At 38.0% G+C, this 23,785-nt stretch overlaps 1 long non-coding RNA gene across 1 annotated transcript in view; it reads right to left on the bottom strand.

Annotated features, from left to right (window-relative positions):
• The window catches only part of LOC129016060 (uncharacterized), a 104,988-nt gene extending 82,438 nt beyond the window's left edge, over nucleotides 1–22,550 (bottom strand). Inside the window, exons 1-2 of the long non-coding RNA XR_008494712.1 lie at nucleotides 22,360–22,550; nucleotides 304–427 (exon numbers count right to left, since the gene is read on the bottom strand). This is a non-coding gene — a long non-coding RNA (uncharacterized LOC129016060). The remainder of the gene's footprint in view (nucleotides 1–303; nucleotides 428–22,359) is intronic.
• Nucleotides 22,551–23,785: the final 1,235 nt, after the last annotated feature.

The following is a 23,785-nucleotide window of genomic DNA, read 5'->3' as shown; positions in this document are numbered from 1 at the left end:
AAACTCCGAGTCTCAAAATTTTTTCATTTATAAATAGCCCAATGAAAATAATTTACATTTCACTGGCCTATTGTGAGAATCTAATGAAATCTGATGGATAAAAAGCAAGGCAAAAACTAAACTATTCTGTATTGTTGGGGAATTATGAATTAATATTATTGTTATGGCCTAAAATTAGTTGAATAGAGCCAGAAAACAGAGTAGATGTGGTGCATTAATCTACTTGCACCATATGGTACTTGAGCTACCATAACAAAATACCACACGCTGAGTGGCTTAAATAATAAAAATTTATTTTCTCACCATTCTGGAGGCTGGGTGTCCTAGATCAAAGTCCAGCAGAACTCAGTTGCTGGTAGACGCACTTGTCCTGGCTTGCAGACATCCCCTTTGTCTTCACATAGTGTATTAGTCCATTCTGGCAGTGCTATAAAGAAGTACCTCAGACTGGGTAATTTATAAAGAAAAGAGGCTTAATTGGCTCATGGTTCTGCAGACTGTACAGGAAGCATGATGATGGAATCTGCTCAGCTTCTAGGGAGGCCACAGGAAACTTACAGTCATGCCAGAAGGTGAAGAGGGAATATGCACGTCACATGGCCAGAGCAGGAGCAAGAGAAAGTGAAGGGGGAAGTGCTACATACTTTCAAATGACCAAATATCATGAGAACTCACTATTGTGAAGACAGTACCAAGGGGGATGGTGCTAAACCATTCATGAGAAACCTGCCTCCATGACCCAATGTCTTCCCACCGTGCCACACCTCCAATATTGAAGATTACATTTTGACATGAGATTTGGTTGGAGGCAACATCCAAACCGTATCACATGGCCTTCTTTCTGAATGCACACAGACAGAGACACGTTCCAGTATCTCTTCCTCTTCTGAAAAGTGCAAGAGCTCTATCAGATTAGGGCCCCACCCTTATGACCTCATTTAAACTCTACCATCTGCTTATGACCCTATCTCCAAATACATTCACATAGGTTGTTAGGGTTTCACATATGATTTTGGGGGTGGGGGCAGGTACAAATATTTAGTCCTTAATACATGAGTTATCAAAAGGACTCCTTTTCAAATGTTATCTGTTTTATCATTAACAGAAATCACATGCGACTTCGGATTAAAATTATTATATTTTGGGCTGGTTTAAAATGTTAGCTTTTGGGGAATGAAAGACACTGGGGTCACTTGAGGGTGGAGGGTGGGAGGAAGAAGAGAAGCACAAATAATAACTATTGGGTACTGGGCTTTTTCATGGGTGATGAAGTCAGCTGTACAACAAACCCCTGTGACACAAGTTCACCTATGTAACAAACCTTCACATGTACCCCTGAAACTAAAATAAACCTTTTTAAAAAAAATGAAATGAAATACCAGCTTTTTAGCCAATAAACATATGAAAAAATGCTCAGCATCACTAATCATTAGGGAAATCCAAATCAAAACCACAGTGGGATACCATCTTGCACCAGTCTGAATAGCTATTATTAAAAAGTCAAAAATAAAAGCTGTTGGTGAGGATGCAAAGTAAAGGGAGTGCTTTTACACTGTTGGTGGGTATGTAAATTAGTTCAGCCACTGTGGAAACAAGTTTGGAAATTTCTCAAAGAACTATAAATAAAACTATCATTCAACCCAGCTATCATATTATTGGGTATATATCCTAAAGAAAATAAATCATTCTGCCAAAAAGACACATGCACTCATATGTTGTTCCTTTCAGCACAGCACTATTCACAACAAGAAAGACATGGAATCAACCTAGATGCCCGTCAATGATGGATTAGATTAAGTAAATTTTGTACATGTACACCATGGAATACTATTCAGCCATAAAAAGAATGAAATCATGTACTTTACAGCAATATGGATGCAGCTGTAGTTATCCTAAATGAACTAACACAAAAGCAGAAAATCATATACTACATCTTCTGACTTATAAGTGGAAACTAAACAATGGGTACATACAGACATAAAGATGGAAACAATAGACACTGGGGACCCCAAATGGGGAGAAGAAGGGAGAATAGAAATGGTTGAAAAGCTACCTATTGTGTACTGTGTTTACTATTTGGTTGGTGGGTTCCATAGAAGCCCAAATCCCAGCATGATGCAATATATTTATGTAACAAACCTGCACACGTACCACCTGAATCTAAAATTTAAAAAAATTTTTTTGAAAAAATAAAAAATAAAATGTCAGCTTTTCAAAGAAGTCTCCTCTGCTGCCCACTCAGGACTAATCCCTACCCCCTCCTTGCACCTTCTGGAACCCTTCTCTCCAATAGTACTTAATTCATTATCGTATGTCTGTCTGTCTTAGGAAGAATGAAGATTTCTCTGAGTCAAAAGACATGTTTTTCTCTCAATTTTATATAACCATATTATTGAGGATTCTCAATACGATGTGGTAAAAACACTAACATATTTTCTTTTTTTGCCATTAATACCTTCAGCCACATTCTGACAAATCATCCTTTCCAATTTCTTTGCAATATATTAGGTAGATTTTATCATTTCTAGTCATTTTTCATTACTAAATGTACAACTTAAAACTTTAATCTCAAAGTTGATTGCAAACTCATCCATTCCCTCTTTTCCCAGCAGAAGTCTTGTGCTGTGATGCTGGCTTATTAGAATAAAGGATCAGAGATGAGGCTGCGTAGACTTAGCTATGAGATTTATGCAGGCCAACCACATGAATTCACACAGGATATGCAATGCTCAACCCTAGGGAGCAAGATCCATGTGGTATACCATGTTAACCACTCTCCCTATAGTTGTCCAGTACACAATTTCCACAACCATATAAGAAAGCTCTGAATTGTATATACAAAGTTTATATGCATAACTCTGTAAGAAAGCCCTGTAGTCTTATATTTGCTCTTCCAAGTATAATTATTCGAGAGTTTAATAAAGATCCAAAAATAGTACAGGAAATCAAAGTCTTCTTGTATAAACGGTTACCTTATAGAAAAGGGAAGCCATCTTTGATCTTATCTATGCTATAGACTGAATGTTTTTGTTCCCCCAAAGTTCTTAAATTAAAATTTAATCACCATCATGATGGTACTAGAAATGAGAGCTTTGAGAGGGCTCTGCCCTCATAAATAGGATGAGTGCTCTAATAAAAAGGACCCCAGGGAGCTCCCTGGGACCCTCAGCTATGTTGAGGACAAAGCAAGAATATGGCTGTCTGTGAACCAGGTAGCAGGCCCTCATCAGACACCAAATCTGCTGGTGCTTTGACCTAGGACCTCCCAGCCTCCAGAAATGTGAGAAATATGTCTGTTGTTTATAAGCCACCCCATCTATGGTAGTTTGTTATGGCAGCCCAAATGAATTAATACATCCTGATTTTGTCTGTTTATCTTCTCCTGGTGATGTCTACAAATAATTACCACAATTACAAGTATGATTATAATAATGTATTAGATAATGTTTCTGGAAAACTCATCACCATATTTCATAAATTCTAATATATGTTCTTTCAGGCATCAACATTTCTGAAATAGCAATGTGATTTTCAATAAATGATATATCATGGTTTTATTGTAAGCATTTTTCCCTCTCTTAGTGGTACATAAACCCCATTGTCAATATTAGACAGATCAACGAGACAGAAAATTAACATGGATATTCAGGAATTCAGCTCAGCTCTGGACCAAGCCAGACCTAAGAGACATCTACAGAACTCTTCATTTCAAATCAACAGAATATACCTTCTTCTCAGCATCACATTGCACTTATTCTAAAATTGACCACATAATTGGAAGTAAAACACTCCTCAGCAAATGCAAAAGAACAGAAATCATAACAAACAGTCTTTCAGACCACAGTGCAATCAAATTAGAACTCAGGATTAAGAAACTCACTCAACACTGCACAACTACATGGAAACTGAACAACCTGCTCCTGAATGACTACTAGGTAAATAACGAAATTTAGGCAGAAATAAACAAGTTACTTAAAACCAATGAGAACAAAGACACAAGGTACCAGAATCTCGGGGACACAGCAAAAACAGTGTTTAGAGGGAAATTTATAGCACTAAATGCCCACAGGAGAAAGAGGAAAAATCTAAAATCGACACATTAACATCACAATTAAAAGAACTAGAGAAGCAAGAGCAAACAAATTCAAAAGCTAACAGAAGACAAAAATATGATCAGAGCAGAACTGAAGGAGATAGAGACATGAAAAACCTTTCAAAAAAAATCAATGAATCCAGGAGTTGGTTGTTTGAAAATATCAACAAAATAGATAGATCCCTAGCCAGACTAATAAAGAAGACAAGAGAGAAGAATCAAGTAGACACAATAAAAAATGATAAAAGGGATATCACCACTGATTGCACAGAAATACAAGCTACCATTAAAGAATACTATAAACACCTCTATGCAAATAAACTAGAAAATCTAGAAGAAACGGATAATTTCCTGAACACATACACCCTCCCAAGACTAAACCAGGAAGAAGTCAAATCCCTAAATAGACCAATAACAAGTTCTAAAATTAAGGCAGTAATTAATAGCCTACCAACCAAAAGTCCAGTACCAGACAGATTCACAGCAGAATTCTACCAGAGGTAGAAAGAGCAGCTGGTACCATTCCTTCTGAAACTATTTCAAATAATAGAAAAACTCATTTTATGAGGCATGCATCATCCTGATACCAAAACCTGGCAGAGACACAGCAAAAAAAGAAAATTTCAGGCCAATATCCCTGATGAACATCAATGTGAAAATCCTCAATAAAATACTGGCAAACTGAATCCAGCAGCACATCAAAAAGCTTATCCACCATGATCAAGTCGGCTTCACCCCTGGGATGCAAGTCTGGTTCAACATATGAAAATCAATAAACGTAATCCATCACATAAACAGAACCAATGACAAAAGCCACATGATTATCTCATTAGATGCAGAAAAGGCCTTTGATAAAATTCAACACCCCTTCATGCTGAAAACTTCCTATAAACTAGGTATTGATGGGACATATCTCGAAATAATAAGAGCTATTTATGACAAACCCACAGCCAATATCATACTGAATGGGCAAAAGTTGGAAGCATTCCCTTTGAAAACCAGCACAAGACAGGGATGCCCTCTCTCACCACTCCTATTCAACATAGTATTGGAAGTTCTGGCCAGGGCAATTAGGCAAGAGAAAGAAATGAAGGATATTCAAATAGGAAGAGAGGAAGTCAAATTGTCTCTGTTAGCAGATGACATGATTGCATATTTAGAAAACCTCATCGTCTCAGCCCAAAATCTCCTTAAGCTGATAAGCAACTTCAGCAAAATCTTGGGATACAAAATCAATGTGCAAAAATCACAAGAATTCAAATACACCAATAATAGACAGAGAGCCAAATCATGAGTGAACTCCCATTCACAATTGCTACAAAGAGAATAAAATACCTAGGAATACAACTTACAAGGGACGTGAAGGACCTCTTCAAGGAGAACTACAAACAACTGCTCAAGGAAATAAGAGAGGACACAAACAAATGGCAAAACATTCCATGCTCATGGATAGGAAGAATCAATATCATGAAAATGGCCATACTGCCCAAAGTAATTTATAGATTCAGTGCTATTCCAATCAAGCTACCACTGACTTTCTTCACAGAGTTAGAAAAACCTACTTTAAATTTCATATGGAACCAAAAAAGAGACCGTATAGCCAAGACAATCCTAAGCAAAAACAACAAAGCTGGAGGCATCACACTAACTGACTTCAAACTATACTACAAGGCTACAGTAACCAAAACAGCATGGTACTGGTACCAAAACAGATATATAGACCAATGGAACAGAACAGAGTCCTCAGAAATAATGCTGCACATTTACCACCACCTGATCTTTGAAAAACTTGATGAAAACAAGCAATGGGGAAAGGATTCCCTATTTAATAAATGGTGTTGGAAAAACTGGCAGAAGATTTCAAAATTCAAAAGCTAGCAGAAGACAAGAAATAACCAAGATCAGAGCAGAACTGAAGGAGATAGAGACATGAAAAATCTTTCAAAAAATCAATGAATCCAGGAGCTGGTTGTTTGAAAAGATCAACAAAATAGATAGATCTCTAGCCAGACTAATAAAGAAAACTGAAACTGGACCCCTTCCTTACACCTTATACAAAAATTAACTCATGATGGATTAAATATTTAAACATAAGACCTAAAACCATAAAAACCCTAGAAGAAACCTAAGAAATACCATTCATGGCATAGGCATGGGCAAAGACTTCATGACTAAAACACCAAAAGCAATGGCAACAAAAGCCAAAATTGACAGATGGGATCTGATTAAATGACAGAGCTTCTGCACAGCAAAAGAAACCATCATCAGAGTGAACAGGGAACCCACAGAATGGGTGAAAATTTTTGCAATATATCCATCTGACAAAGGGCTAATATCCAGAATCTACAAAGAACTTAAACAAATTTACTAGAAAAAAACAAACAACCCCATCAAAAAGTGGACAAAGAATATGAACAGACATTTCTCAAAAGAAGACATTTATGCAGCCAGCAAACACGAAAAAAAGCTCATCATCACTGGTCATTAGAGAAATGTAAATCAAAACCATGATGAGATACCATCTCACACCAGTTAGAATGATGATCATTAAAAAGTCAGGAAACAACAGATGCTGGAGAGGATGTGGAGAAACAGGAACGCTTTTACACTGTTGATGGGAGTGTAAATTAGTTCAATCATTGTGGAAGACAGTGTGGTAATTCCTCAAGGATCTAGAACAAGAAATACCATTTGACCCAGCAATCCCATTACTGGATACATACCCAAAGGATTACAAATCATTCTACTATATAGATACCTCACACACATAAGTTTATTGCAGCACTGTTCACAATAGCAAAGACTTGAAACCAATCAAAATGCACATCAACAATGATAGACTGATAAAGAAAATGTGGCACATATACAGCATGGAATACCATGCAGCCATAAAAAAGGATGGGTTCATGTCCCTTGCAGGGACATGGATGAAGCTGGAAACCATCATTCTCAGCAAACTAACACAAGAACAGAAAACCAAACACCACATGTTCTCATCATAAGTGGAAGTTGAGTAATGAGAACACATGGACACAGGGAGGGGAACATCACACACTGGGGCCTGTCAGGGAGTGGGGGGCTAGCAGGGGATAGCATTTGGAGAAATACCTAATGTAGATGATGGGTTGATGGGTGCAGCAAACCACCATGGCACATGTATACCTATGTAACAAACCTGCACATTCTGCACATGTATCCCAGAACTTAAAGTATAATAAAAAGAAAAAAATACATGTTGGGAACTGGGATCTTTGTCCTCAGTGCACACTCTATTCATAATTCTGGCGCATAATTTGTGCTTCAATTTAATGAGCAACTTCCCAGTATTTGAATGGTTTCAAGGTTTTCAACAGAAATTTGGGATCCTATATGATGTTGCTCCTACATAACTGGAAAACCCTGCCTTCCTGCACATTTCCCAGTATATCTTGTCTCGGGGTCTTTGTTCATGCTATTCCTGTGTCTGGAATTCACTTTCCAAGCAATCCCTTTCTCTATATCTTAGCTAATGCCTCGGATCCCCAACAGGATTAACTCTTCCTGCTCAGAGCAACAACATTCAATAACCAGTCGATACTCTGTTAGATTAGTTTTTTCTCAATCTGAAATATTGTGTAGCGGAGTCAAACCTCCCTTTTAAAGAACCTGCTGTGGGAAGTGTAGTTGACTGGCAGCCTGCTGTTGCCACACTTTTGAATTTGACGTGATATTGATTTGGCTGTGATGCCATACTTCTAAGCTGCTCTTAGCCACTGACTGAGCATGGTAGGAGAGATACGAGATTCAGGTCTTTAATGCTCCCAAACAGGACTTTTCTAGTGGGCAACTTTTGTGTGGCAACTCCCAATCAGCCTAGCGAAATCCCACTCAAAGATGTGCCCTGTCTGAGGCTCTTCCTGCCTGAGGCTCTTCCTGCCCAATCTTTCTTCCTCTCCCTTCATAGTTGTTGTATCTGACTCACAGTCTGAATGTTTCTCCTGCCTTTTTCTTCCTCCCTTTTTACCTTTCGTTAGCATTTCCCACAATAAATCTCTTGCACTTCTAATTGTCTGATTCTCAGAGGATGCACACTGACTGCCTGGCAGAGTAGGAAGTGTTCAACAATCTGAAGATTGCATAGAGTTTTCTCTATAAAATACAATTAACTCCTGAGGAGAATAAGATGTATATCTGTTTTAAAATTTGACATTGATAACCACTCACTACCTTCTTGTTGAAGTCCCTCCCTCAACTTCTGAGACAACTGGGATCTATAGAGAATTATGAGTAAGAATTCAGGGACTTCACAGACCTTCTGAAACTTACCAGTTAAGAGCCTCTGGTCTGCAAGACAAGGTCAAAATTCTTAACGTGGCTTTTCAAACACCAACTAAGCAGCCCCAGCCTACCTCTAGCCACACTGAAGTGCTTGGGTTTCCTGGGGATGCCAGGCTCTTTCTCATCCTCCTGCCTCTGCACTTGCTATTCCCTAACCTGAAATTCCTACTTGTCTCCTTGCCGTTTGCCCTAACTCACACCAGCTATTGACCTGGAAAATCCCTACTCCTCTTCCAAGAGTCAGCTAAAACAACTGCACCACTTCAAAATCTTTTCCATGTCCCCAGCACAAGCACAAAACTTCTTTGTGCCCCCTGCCCCCTTACTCTGTCCACAGCTGTGTGATAAATGTAAATGTATTTTTCTTATGTGGCTTCCAAAACAGTGGTCTCCTTGAAGGCAGGAGCTGTTGTACTTTTCTTGGCCTCCCAGCACCTAGTACAGGGCCTGTCCCACAGTGGACACTCAATAAGAGTGTTGCTCTTGCTGTTGTTGCTATTGTTGTTATTTTCAATCAATGAATACCCACACTGAATGCTGCGCCCAACCAGCTGTGTGACCTTATGGGTTCACAAAACAACTCTGAGCCTCAGTGTTTTCTTCCGTAAAGAAGGGATAATAATAATGATGACTTCTGGGAAGTGCTATCACAAAGATCATGAATACAAACACAATGGAGGCATTTCAGTCCTTGCTTACTGGCCCTTTCCAGTTCAGCACTGTTGATGATGCCCTCCTTCTGAACACTCTCTGTTCTCTATTCCTTTTGTATTTCTCTTACTTTATTTCATTATAGTCACCAACTCACCCAAGTCAAAACCTGGGTGTGATCTTTGAGTCCGCCCTCCCCCTCATTCACTAGTTTCAATCAATTACCTATCAAGTCCTGTACATTTTGCCATCTGAATAGTTCCTCTACTTTCCCACTGACTGTGGACTAGTTTAGGTCACCATCACCCCCTGGGGCTATTACAATATTATATCAACAAATAACTAGTCTCTCTGCATCTGACCCTCATGCCCTCCAATCCATTCTCTACACCAATGGCATAAATCTGACCATGTCACTCTGCCACTGAGAATACTTCATGACTTCCTGATGCCTAATAATGAATAACTTTTAATGAATGCTTGCTCCATGCCTAGCAATAAAAAAGTTGGGTAGGCATCATTATTATTACTATGATGTGAATGAGGAATTTGAAGCACAGGAAGGATAACAATGAGCAACTTGCCAGTGTTTGAATGGTTTCAAGGTTCTCAATAGAAATTTAGGATTCTATATGACGTTGCTCCTACTTAACTGGAAAACCCTGCCTTCCTGCACATTTCGCAGTATATCTTGTCTCAGGGTCTTTGTTCATGCTATTCCTGTGCCTGGAATTCACTTTCCAAGCAATCCCTTTCTCCATATCTTAGCTAATGCCTCGGATCCCCAGCAGGATTAAATCTTCCTGCTCAGAGCAACAACATTCACATTACATATATTTGTCATGTATTTACCATGATACATACATAGAGCTATAGATACAGATGTAAATTTAAAGTTATGCACCTCTCTCTCCTGGCACAGACAGACTGATAATTATGGATGATAATAGCAGTACTTATAATGCTAACTACGAATAATGATATATTAAAGAACTAAATGACACAACCTAGAAATGTGCATAACTTTAACCAGTGAGATAAAGAAAGGAACCAAGCAAGTAAAATCTCTCTCCTTCTGTCCTCTCTGGGAGTGCTCTGAAACCTGGGCTCTTTGTACATCCTGCTGAGAAATGTTTCATGGGGCCAAGTGGACCCAACTGCTGAGAGATCTGAGGTCAATATTTATGGTGTTTGTGAAGCAACCGATGATGAGTAACACATCACCTTGCGTTGCTTCCCAACTTCCAGAATATGGAATATGTACTGTATCAAAAAAACTATACATGGCACTGAATCTACAATAGCTAGAGTGTATGGGTCAGGTATCAAGGGGTGAAAGTAAGTATGCCCACTCTCACATCCAGAGACCTACTTACAAGATTGTGCTTCCTTCTCCCACAACTTTGTTCTTGAGTATAGGGTATACATCCACCAGAGAATTAAATAATGGTTCCACTAAACTGGAAACACTGTAATTATGACGTGCCTACTTTAAGCACATCTTTTCAGTGGAACTGTAGGCAAAGAAAGAAGTTACTATGTCATAAACGCAGCAGGGAAGATTATATGTGGAACTCAGGCAATTCACTGAAGGGTCTTTTAATATTTCCATGCTAACTAACAATCATCAATGGGCAATGACAGTAACCACAAACCCAACCAGAGTTGGGCAAGTAAGGGCTTATTTCCATCAAGAATGAGGGTCTGTCTTATCCCAACAGGCAACTAACTGGACTAGCTGAAATATTGGCCAATGGTGAGGGAAATCTAAAATGATAAAGGATGGAGATAATAAATGTCGTTCATGGCCTCAGCATCAGTTTCAGCAGCAGAAACTATACTTTGTTTCTGTAACCTTCATGGCTTAAGTCTTGCAGACAACAAATGACAAACAATCTAGAGGAGGATTCTACCAGTAATTGGACCTGTTCTTCCCTCTTTGGGAAGGAATAAGAACACCAAAAAAAAAAAAAATACTTGGGGGAGACCCCATATTGTAGTACAAGAGCCAGAAATAAGAGGGCAAGGGGGGATTGGAATGGCCCAGGAGGGGAACAGATGGGACATCTTGGGTCAGCTTTAGATTCCCTTGGCTTCACCCATCTCAGAGGCCTTTGGATATTTGTTTTGCATTGGCTATTGTTGTATTGACACACTTAGTGCAGGTCAGTGTGGTTCTACCAAATGAAGTTAAACACATACTTGCTCAGGAAAGCTGGACTCTCTTCTGTAACAGACACCATACAACCAGGCTGACCAGCCATGTGTCCAGTGTTTCTGTCTCTCCAGCCATTTCTGCACTTAGATGAAACACCCTACCACAGAATTCAGGATCTAGTTTCCCAAATCCACTCAGGAAGCCAAATAATGTACCTGGAAAGCACAGAGGAATTGACATCTTTGGGGGCAAAGTTTGAACAGTAGGGAAAAGGAAAAGATTGGAGAGAGCCAGATAAACTCCCTCTTCCTTCTTCTTCTCAAGTACTGTTCTGTGGTGTGCTTTCTCTTTACAGCCTCTCCAAAGGCATTCTGCAAGGCCAAACAAGCACTTCCAACAAGCTATCTGCTGGGTACATCACACTGCACTGCTTCCTATACTTCCCTGACTCAATTTCTTTTCCCCCATTTTTATTGCCCTATCTTTACAGCTCCCAGATACAGCATCAGCAGTTAATCTTGGCCCAGATGCTATTTTCTTGGGGACCATGGAAAAGGCAGATATAACAACAAGAACAACAATATGAAATTATTATTATTATTATAGCAAAACTTACATTTATTGGGTCCTACTCTGTGCCAAGCACTGTTCTATATATACATTAACTCATGTACTCCATTAATAGTAGGAGTCATGGCTTATTAATTTTTGTAACCCCAGTACACAGCACATAACAGGGCAGATGGTAGGTACTCTCAGAAAATGTTTGAGAAATAATACATGTCTCCATTACAGCGCTTTGAAGCTAGTCATTTGCAAGACCTCCATTTTAATTTAGCTGTATTTCTCAAAACCAGTCCTAGTGAGCACTTACCAGGTACCAGAAATTTCCACATATTTTGTCTCATTTAGTACTCCAAATTGTCTTGTAATATAACATTATAATATATTCTATAGGTGACAAAACTGAAACCAATGGAGGTAGAATTGAATCTCAGAATGGACATTTACTTACCCTAAGTTAGAAAACAATATTAAATAAATTATTTAACAAGTCCAAGCCTTTTAAATGGTGATAATTAACAAGAAATGCCCTACTTTCTGAAATGGCTATTGGCAGGGTGAAAAGTGAATTGTTCTACAGGTGCCAATTTCCAAATATTGATGAGGAAATTCAGGCTCAAAATATTAAAAGCCTTGCTGAGTGTCCTACAAATTTTATAGTACACACAGGGGATTTTTCTCTGAATTGACTGCCAGAACAATTTATATTATACCTTATTGTGGATCTTGGGCAAAAGTAGACAACAGATTTCAGATGTCCTCATTCTAGCCCTCTGTGTCCCCACAACACATTTCCAAAAACAGCAGGTAGGAGTACAGCAGGTAGGATTCCCTTTAGGGACTGCATACCATGACAACTTTCAAGACACCGGAGCACAGGGGATTATCAGTTTGCCAATGTGAAAACAAAGCTTTCCTTATTAATAAGTCCTTGGCACTTGATAATTTTCCCTGGACTTTAATTTCTGCTGATGGTTAGTTTGTAAGTTTAATAATATATCTTAGATAAAAGAAAAAGGTGCGTGTGCAGACAATGCGGCAATGTCTACTTTTAAAGCAAAACAATATTTGGGTTGTTGAGTAGAGTCAGAAAAGGAGCCAAGGATAATAGTGAACAGCAACAACAAATCCTGTCCACTTAGTAACTTCAGGGTTCAGGTTAGGGACACAATGTAGAATTCTATATCAAAGATGTGGGAGCAGCACTTACGCACATGGCCAGACTCTTGCACTTCTAAGCAATATGTTCTTCCCTGAGACTATCAGCAGTGGTTTAGCATGGGTTAAAGGAAGATGATCTTTTCTTTTTCTTTTTTCTTAACATTTTAATTAACATATAATAATGATTATTTATATTTTTGAGGGTGTAGTGTGATGTTTTGTACACATTGTGGAATGACTATATTAAACTAATTAACATGTCTATCCTCTCACACAATTTTTGGGGGAGAACATTTAAAATCTACTCTCAGCAATTTTCAAATATACATTATCATTAACTATAGCCACCATGCTGTGCATTAGATCTCCAAAACTTATTTCCCCTATCTAATGGAAACTTTGTATCCTTTGACAAGCACCTCCCCATTCCCCTGAGTCCCCATCTGCTGGTAACCACCATTCTACTTTCTGCTTCTGAGTTTGATTTTTTTAGATTCCACATATAAGTAAGATCATGCAGTATTTGTGTTTCTGTGCCTGGCTTATTTCACATAGCACAGTGTTCTCCAGGTTCATTCGTGTTGTTGCAAATGACAGAATATCTTCTTTTTTAAGGCTGAACAGTATTCTATTTTGCATATATACCACTTTTTTAACATACTAATCTGTGGATGGACACTGAACTTGGCTATCGTGAATCGTGCTGCAATGAACGTGGACATGAAGTTATCTCTTTGGGATAGTAATTTAATTTCCACTGGAAGCCCAAAAGTGGGCTTGCTGGATCATATGCTAACTCTATTTTCAATTGTTTGAGGAACCTCCATACTGTTTTCCTTAATGGTTGTACTAATTTACATTTCTACCAACAATGTGTAAGGTTCCTTTTTCTCAACATCCTTACCAATACTTGTTATCTTTCATCTTTTTTATAATAATTATCCTAACAGGTGTGAGATGATGTTTCATTGTGGTTTTGATTTGCATTTCCCTGATAATTAGTGATGTTCAGCATTTTTTCATATACCCACTGGCCTTTTGTATGTCTTCTTTTGAGAAATGTCTGTTCAGATCATGTGCCCATTTTTAAACTTTGATCTGGTTATTTGTTTTATTGTCAATTTGTTGAATCCCTTATATATTTCAGATATTAACCCATTATCAAACGTATGATTTGCAATTTTTTTTTTTTTTTCTGAGACAGGGTCTGGCGCTGTCACCCAGGCTGGAGTGCAGTGGCACAATCTTGGCTCACTGCAACCTCCACCTCCTGAACTCAAACAATCCTCCTGCCTCCGCCCCCCAAGTACCTGAGATTACAGGTGTGTGCCATCAAGCCCTGCTAATTTTTGTATTTTTTGTAGAAATGGGGTTTTGCCATTTTGCCATGTTTCCCAGGCTGGTCTCAAACTCCTGAACTCAAGCAGTTCACCTGCTTTGGCCTCCCAAAGAGCTGGGGTTACAGACATGAGCCACTGCTTCCGGCCAGGTTTGCAAATATTTTCTTCTAGTTCATAGGTTGTCTCTTCAGTCTGTTAATTGTTTTCTTTTCTGTGTAGATGCTTTGTTTTTGGTGCAGTCCTCTTTGTCTATTTTTGCTATTGCTGCCTTTGCTCTTGGGGTGATATTGAAAAGCCCTTGCCCAGACCAAAGGAATGAAGGTTTTCCCTTATGTTTTCTTTCAGTAGTGTTATAGTTTCAGGGCTTCCATTCAAGTCTTTAATCAATTGTGAGTTTATTTTTGTATATGGTATAAGAAAAGGGTCCAATTTCATTCTTCTGCAAGTGGATATCCTGTTTTCCCATCAGCGTTTATTGAAGAGACTAACTTTTCCCCATTATGTGTTCTTGAGGAAATAATACATTATAACACCTTTGTAAAAAATCATGACTATATACATGTGGGTTTACTTCTGGGCTCCTTATTCTGTTTCATTTGTTGATATGTCTGGTTTTATGCCAGTGTCATGCTGTTTTGCTCACTGTAGCTTTGTAACATATTTTGAAATCAGGTAGTATGATGGCCTCCAGATTTGTTGTTTTTGCTCAAGATGGCTTTGGCTAGTAGAGGATTTTTATGGTACCATACAAATTTTAGGATTGTTTTTTTTTCTATTTCTGTTAAAAATATCATTGGATTTTTTTTAATTGGAATTTTGATAGGGATTGTGTTGAATCTATAGATTGCTTGGGATAGTATGGACATTTTAACAATATTAATTTTCCAATCCATAAACATAAGATATCCTTCCTTTTATTTGTATCTTCTTCAATTTCATTCATCATCATTCATTTTATAGCTTTTAGTATATAGACCTTTAACCTCCTTAGTTAAATTTATTTATAGGTATATTTTGATGCTATTATAAATGGGATTATTTTCTTAATTTCTTTTTAAGATGCTTCGTTTTTAGTGTACAGGAATGCTACCGGTTTTGCATGTTGATTTTATGTCCTATAACTTTACTGAATTTGTTTATTAGTTTTATCAGGTTTTTTGGTGGAGGGTTTTCTATATATAAGAGTTTTCTATGTATAAGATCATGTTGCCGGCAAAGACCATTTAACTTCTTCCTTTTTTATTTAAATGCCTTTTATTTATTTTTATTACCTAATTGCTCCGGCTAAGAAAAATGTGCTCTTGAAGCATAACATTTAGAATGTATCTGTGGTCACAGAGTGGGATCTTGGCATGTCTCATCAATAAATGGTGTTGAGAGGAAACTGGAATTCAAGAAGTCCCCTGTAATTTTTACAGTCCTATGCAATTGCAGAGCTAGAATTCGTAAAAGCTATAGTAACTTGAGCAAAACCACAGAGATTAGGTTTTCCATATTTTGTTAGGCCCCATTTAGCTAAAGCATATGGTATGGGAGGTATGCCTGGAAATGTCGCTTTTGGTAAAATTGCAAGAGGACTTTGAACGCTTTGTGGGCATTTGTGAATGTTCAGGAGGCTATGAGAAATTAATTAAGATTCTTGACAAATGAAATAGCATGACTTGAAATTTACTTCAGAAAAATTAATCCTGCCACACTGTGTAGGTTGAATTGGAGTAAGAAAAATGCAAATAAATGGGACAACCAATTAAAAAGATGATTATAGTAGCTCAGAAAAAGAAGAAATGAGACGTCCCAGGGATTTATTTATTCTCAGTTCTCAGACTGTGTTATGGAACTTTCGAGTTGCCAGGTAAGAGCCTTCCAAATAAAAAAAGTAGATGTCCTTGTCATTCCCAGGAATTCTCATGATAAAAGGAAAAGACAAATAATTCTATGTAAAGACATTTCTGGGGAAAGAAAAGAGAACTCTAGATCTCTGGGGCAGAGGCTGCTGAATACAATCTCATAAACATTTCCCCCTTCTCTCATTGTAATACAAGCCTAATATTATTTGAGACAGCAATAAACCTAGCTAAAAGACTGCATTTCCTATCCTCCTTGCACCTAACTGTGGTAAAATGGAAAAGATCTGGGTAATGAAAAGTGGCAGAAACAGCAGAAAAGCTGCTAAAGGAAACAGACTTGACTGGTAACTGGGCCCTTTTGTCCTATTCTCTTCCTTCCTGTTGCCAGCCTGGAACAATGATGTAATGTTCCAGCTGCTATCTTGGACAATGAAGTGACCTTGAGAATGAAAGCAATATACTGATGGTGGTAAAGCAGAAAATGGCCCTGAACATCTTTTGCATGAAGGGCAAACTCCTCTCTTGTTTGAATCACTATTGATTGTTTGGTATTTCCTATGAATATTATACACAGCTAAACCTAGTCTTAAGTAATACAGCCACTTGGCAAAAGTAAACTTTGGGAGCCTGGGACTTAGACTTAGACTTGACTCTCTTAAAGTAATCATTAAATTATTAAAATAAAGAATCCCAGAGATAGTAACTACTGTAATCGCTCACTTCCTACAGGGGTCCAGCTATTAAATCTACTCTGTATAGCCTCCATCCAGATGGCATTATTTTCAATTGTTTCCTAAAATTCTGCACAACATATATCTTCCTTTTCATCCCTACCACCATTGCCTTAATTCAGTCTCTCTTATTTTCTGTGCCTATTGACAGAAGCTTCCTCACTTGTTTCCCTGTCTCTAGTTTTATCCACCCCTCACCCCACCCACATTGCCTACCTGTCTTCCACACTGACAACAAAATGCCACGTCCAAACCCAAAGCCAATTACATCATTTCTTACTTAAAACCTTTGTATGGCTCCAGATAACCTGGCACTGAATTTTTTTGTTTCAACTTTATCTCCCCATAATCTACTCCACATACTCCATTTCCCATTTGCATCTCTTCTTAAACTCCTGAAGTCACACTGCCTCATGCCTCCTGTCTTTTCACTGGAATGCTCTTCCATCTCTTACCCACCTGGCTTGCCTTTGTCCATATTTAAAGACTGTGGAGCGTATCTGAGGCAGGAGTTCTCAAATGTTTTGGTCTCAGAGTCAGAGTCTACTCTTAAATATTATTGGGGACTGCAAGATAACTTGCTCATGTTATTTATATCTATTAATATTTACCATGTAGAAATTTAAAATGAGAACAATTTTTACTATTTACATGAAATTCATTTTCAAATAACAGTAATATGTGCTAAAATATATAAAAAATTTTCATTTAAAAATATATTTTCAAAAAATTCATGAAAAACTGGCATTGCTTTACATTTTTGCAAATTTCTCTAACATTTGGTTTTGTAGGATACAGATTTTAATATCTGCATCTACATTCAATCTGTATTGCTATGTTGCTTTGGTTGAAGTATATGAAGAAAATTTGGAATATTTTGTGGATATTATTTGAATCTGCACAAAAATTCAACAAGTGATAACCTCTTATTAGCTGCAATATGGAGTCTGAAACTATACTAATGAACTTTTTTATTGTGTTACATTAAAACCCATTGGTCAACCTTAAATGAACCTTTTATTTATGCGTGATCTCTATAGCATCATGTGTGGGTCATTTGAAAAACACCCGTTTACTGAGCCATGTAGATCATCCAAAAATTGATACATTGACCACACGATATCAAAAAAATTACATTTTTCACTGTCACCACAAATCTTATCAGTAAAGGCTTTAAGTATTAGGAAACCATCAAGTTCCCAGTGGCAGATTCCAAAATTATGATTTTTGTGTGAAAGCTCAAATATTATCATTGCCAACAAATACTGTTAGTTGTTTTCCTTAAATTAATATACTTTCTTTAGGAATATGTGTGCCTAACACCCAGATCTGAACAGCCATAGTTTTTCTATGTCATTCTTTCTAATAAAAAGATTTTTCTGTGAAAAAAGGCAGCTAGTTCAGCTTGCAACTAAATTATACAACTACTTTTCTTCAAGGCAGCCTTTGTACTTTAGTGTGAGCAGAAAACCTTCAAGGCACAACTACTTTGCCCCACAGATGCTAAAAAGGTGTTACACAGGGTTGACATTGAATAAAAGTAATATTTTTTACTGATTATTCGAGAGAATTCTTAAAGAAAACTGGCATTGTTTACTGTGAGTACACAGTGTTAAAGAATACAATGACTACTTACATAATTTGGTACTGCTTATCATGCTCTGGCACCTGTAGTTTTACCTACCATTGTTTTTGCACCATCAATACAAATGGTAACAGAATGAAAAAAAGAAAATAATAGCTTAGGTTTATTAAGAAAAGAGTTTTGAAGTCATGAACCCCCTAAAATGGCCTTGAGATCTTCAGGGGCTCAGGGACTATACCTTGAGAACCACTGGTCTGTGAAAGAGTCTAATCGTCTCCTCTTTGAGGAGTTGCCGCCTTTCCACTCCTTTGATGAGGCTCCTGTGGAAGCTGCCCATTTCTAAGTAAGCCTGCCCCACCGCTACTTCTGACTGATTGGTCTCAGAGAGACCCAGTGAATCCTTTCCCCAGGAAATTTGACCTTAGAACTTTGAAAAGTGGACAGTTCATTGAAGCAGCCTCTTTTAGTGTCTGAGGCTATGAGATATAAAGCTTTAGAAGTGTCAGTGACAATACCTCCTGTCAAAGCGACCAAGAGACAGAGGAGACCATCTGCACTGAGTGAAACAGAGATGAGAGATGGAGAGAAATCAAATGTTAATGTTCAAATAAATGGACCCAGATTTTCCTTAGGTCCAGTCATGTTGCCATTCTTGATGTTAATACCCCAGAATCTCTACAATAAAAGCCCCTCTTCATATATTATTTATATAAATTTATATATTGTTTACGTAAATTTTCTGTTTCTTAAAATTAAAAGCACCTGGCAAAAAAAATCGGCTCAAGAGACTCCTCATCTGTGAAGCCTCCTTGATGCCATCCTCTAAGCAGAATTGATGATGTCAAATCAATTGGTTTGCCAAAATTAAAGCTAGCCCTCATCTTTAGCTTAGCACCTGCCTCACTGTAATCTCACTGTACTGTAATGGTTTCTCACTAGAATGTTTCCCCTAATACACTGCAAGCTCCAAGAAAGCAGTAAAAGTATAGGAATTTTTAAAAACTCAAATCTTAGCAAATTAAATATATAAATGGATAACTAGGGAAAAAGAGACAGAGAAAGAAAGAAGGAATAAAAAGAGCACATTCACACAGACATAAAATATTGTTATATTCCTTCCTGGCTGAGTCATTTTGGCTTTCTGAACCTGCACCAACTCACTTGCAAAATACCTAGGCCCCTAGGCTGAAGCTGAAATTCAGACACTTAAATGCCTTCACTAAGTAAAATTTTCCTAAGTTATGGAACTTTATCCTTGCTGGCTCAGTTTGAAACACTGATGTTATGGAACTGTATTTTTGATCATTCCTCCAGGAATCATGAAAATTGTAACATTTATAAAACTTTGCATTTATAAACAAAACTGTATAAATTGGAGGCATCCAAATAGACCCCACCCATCTTCCCCATTTAACTACTTAGTCAAGAAACTTGAAAATTAAGTCCCACAAACCATAAATATAATAACCAAATATAAATGTTGTAACTCTTTGGCAATCTTTTAATATTCATTTCCTTATCTGTAAAACAGGGAAAAATACCCGACAGAGTTACCATAAAGGTTAAATGAGACAGTGTCTTTCTAGCAATGTACTAGCATGGGGTAAGCTAAGTCGATTATTTTACAAGCTTTTTCTTCTCTCTCAGAAACATTATGTACTTTAGGCTTCCTCTCAGGAAGTTCAGATTGAAATAACATTTATAGATGAGCTAAGTCAGAGGATTGGCCTAAATTCACATAGCTTAGTAACTGCCACTGCCAGGGGCCCAACGTGGGCTTCCTGACTCCACATCCTGCTCATCCATTACACCTGTGGTCTCTCCCCTTTGGGCAAAGAGCACTAAGATTTCAGTTCAAGTATTTTATTCTACCTTTGGGTATTTAAGCAAATGAATTTTGTAAAGAATTGAGAAAGAACTGAAAATAATAGTGAACATTTGAAGGCATTATAAGGTGTGTAAAAGTAAAGACAAGCAGATTTGAAATAACAAGACATGAATTTTGGTTGGTCACTGCCCTGACACCAGCTTGGCGAGTTGGGTAAGTCAGTTAAGCAAAAGGCACAACAATTATGTTTTGTGCAAAGCGGAATTTTTTTCTTGTCCTACAGGAAGAGGGAATCAATTTATTTTCTGAGCACCTATGTTCAGGCACTTCACAAGCATTATATTAATTAATTCTTATAACAGTCCTGCTCCGTGTGTATTATTATCCCTATTTTTTCTGACAAGAAATCTGGGGTCTAATAATTTAATTTGCCCAGGCTCACAGAATTAGTACCTGCGATTCCCACTACCCTAGACTGTTACCTGCCTTAAAAGATCACTGTGAGATAAAATGAAACAAGAGATGAGAACAAACATGTCACACTGTCCAAAATGTGGTACTACTGGTGAATAGTCCTCAGCTGCGAAGTCAGTAAACTTGGCTTTAAAGTTCTTACCTCTCCACTTACTATTAATAAGTGTACAGGCTTGTCAACATCACTTCACTTCTCTGAACCTCAGTTTTCTTAACAATAAATGGGGCACAAGATCACAGGCATCGATGCCTGCCTTACAGACTGTTAGGAGACTCCAACAAGACAGCAATTGTAAAAACCCTTTGTGCTCTGTAGAGCCCTATACAAATGCGTGCTATTATTATTATTGCTATTACCATTATTATTACACCATGTTCTTTGGGCAAGACATTTATGTTAAACTGACACAGCACATAATTGGAGTGCTCAAGTTAAATAAATGAAGTCAGCTGTCTGACTCCTTTAAGATAAATGATGTTATTACAACATAATTGTATAACCCCATATAGCTTACAGCAGCAAAAGGATGTGTATTTCACATGCCCTCCTATAATTACATCCCCATTATAATTTTGCAGTTAGTTGCGATGAGCTCTGGTCATGAAAACATGCCAATTTTGTATGGGATTGAAGTCTGCCTAATTTTAGCAAATTGAGAGTCACACAAAAGAAAAGAGATAAATACTATGTTGTTATTTTTCATTAGAGAATTGCTATATTAAGAGGCTGCGATCCAGCTGTGTTTGTTTAAATAAAAGTGTGATTTGAATACCTCCTACAGCTAATGTTCCTGCCAATGAATAAAAGATAAAAATGCAGCTCTCGTTGGATGGGAGTCTCTGCGTTCTAGCTGACTCGGAGATTTATTGTTCCACATAAGGAAGTTGAAAGCGTGGAGGGCAGACCACACGCAGCGGCCTTTTGTGTATTGTTTCAAGCCGTATCACTAATAGATTTCTTCCACCGAGGCTCCCAGCAATTCAGCTGTGCTCAAATGCTCCACTTAACTGTGAAAAAAAATAATAATAAAATAGTAATTATGCCTAAATGGCAAATGCAGCCCAGCTCAATGCCACAAGGAAGAAAGTAAACAGGAACAAATACCATTCAGAGAAGAAATGCTGTATTTTAATGCTGGTGATAATGGATTTAAGCCTCGTTTTTCTTTCAAACAGACTCCTCTCACTCGTATCCCAGTGCCTCTCTTTCCCCTGTGTCTCCCTTAAAATTAGCAATATTCTCCTGACATTCATTCTCCTCAAGCCAGCCGCCTCAGAATGAAAGAAATGTGATATCCAGGCTATAGACAACATAGTGCAATTCCAAAGCATGTGGAGTGATATTCTAGGAGCTTGGCATACTGGGATATAAGCAGGGTTAAAATCTCCACCCTCAAGCAGATCACAGTCTAATGATGGATGTAAGATATGCGTTCCCCATTCTCCAAACTGCTATCTTTTTGAAAAATGTCATTATCTCACTGCTTGCTCTTGACCACTCAATTCCTGCCAAATTCCACTTTTCATCTTAAAGTAGCCATAGCAGACTTCTTATAGACACACACACACATACACACACATGCGTGGACACACAGCATGCTATCTCTTACCTCAGGCCTTTGCAAGCACTGCCTACCTTCTCTACTGACTTTTCTTCCCTCCCTTACTCATGTAGCAGACTCCTACTCATTTTCGTGATTTAATTCACACACTGTTTCCCAGAAATCTTCCCTGCTCCACTCCCACGGGTGCTCCAAATGTGGGATGAGCAGATCTCCTCTCTGTTGCAAAGGCGCATTGCATAATCTGTCTTGCTGATCCTCAGCTCAGGAGGCTGGACTGGGCTGGAGAGACATGCATCATGTGTTTCCCAACCCCATTCTGGAGCAGAGGGAGCATATTTCTTCCTTTCTCTCTTTTATCTCCCACCAATCTTTATCATCCACCAGAATCACAGCCATCATGAGCAACTGTCACTGATAGGAGTGCATTTTCAGATGAGTTAGAGGTGGAATAAGGAGACCTATAGTTAACTGAAATGTTCTGTTTGTTTCTCTGTCTCCCCTATTAAGCCTCTGAGGGTGGGAACTGTGTCATTTCAACCCTGCAACCTCAGGGCCCCTAACACTGACTAGAACTTTATAGATGTGTAGTATGATGGATGGATGGATGGATGGATGAATAGATGAATGGATAATAAAACATAATTTAGGAAAGGAGACTGGTGACATATGAAAAGTGAAAACAATTGCAATGAGAACCAAAATGAGGGACAGTTCATTTACAGAGGGAAAATAATGAAGGATCACTATGTAAAGAGTGACCACAGAGGTAAGACTTAAAAAATCTTGCGATTAGGAACTGAGCATCCCAGGCAGAGGGTACAATGAAAGTAACTACTGAACAAACACACGAGAACCTACACTGTCCAAAGGGTCCAGTTACTTCAGAAATCAACACTTAATTTTTTCCAGTAATAACCAACCTCTGAGAACTTAAGAAACAATCTTCAAGACCTACCTGCATAGATACTGAAAAAAAAAATCAGTTTCAGATGGTTTTGTTTCACTGCTTTTGTAAAACCCAACTCTGGCTAACTAGCTTGATTTTCCACCTTTCTGTTCTTTCAAAGGCTGAATACATATGATTCACATCTACAGTATGTGCTCAATATACCGAATGAAGTGACTGAACTAATAAACTCAAAATTACCATCACTGGGAACAATAAAAGTGTCACATCACTTCATCAGAGTCACCACTTCATGGTGAAGAAGAATTGCTTGGTTTGAGGTTGGGGGAGAAGAAGCCCCCCTTATTGACTGCTTAATTCTGTGCACATTATTTAATCTTGCTGAGCTTCCATTTCCTCTTCTACAAATGACATTAAAAACAGTTGCATCTAAGGCTATTGTTGAAATCAAATGAGACAACTATTAGGTTAAACCACATGAAATTGCCATTTGATAGGTGAAAGAGCAGCAGTTTTATGTGGTTCAATCTAACAGAACAGTGATTAGAATATGATAAATGCTCA

This window comes from Pongo pygmaeus, chromosome 1 (genome assembly GCF_028885625.2).
Source record: "Pongo pygmaeus isolate AG05252 chromosome 1, NHGRI_mPonPyg2-v2.0_pri, whole genome shotgun sequence".
NCBI classification, from domain to species: Eukaryota; Metazoa; Chordata; class Mammalia; order Primates; family Hominidae; genus Pongo; species Pongo pygmaeus.
This window is presented reverse-complemented; position numbering and strand designations above follow the sequence as displayed.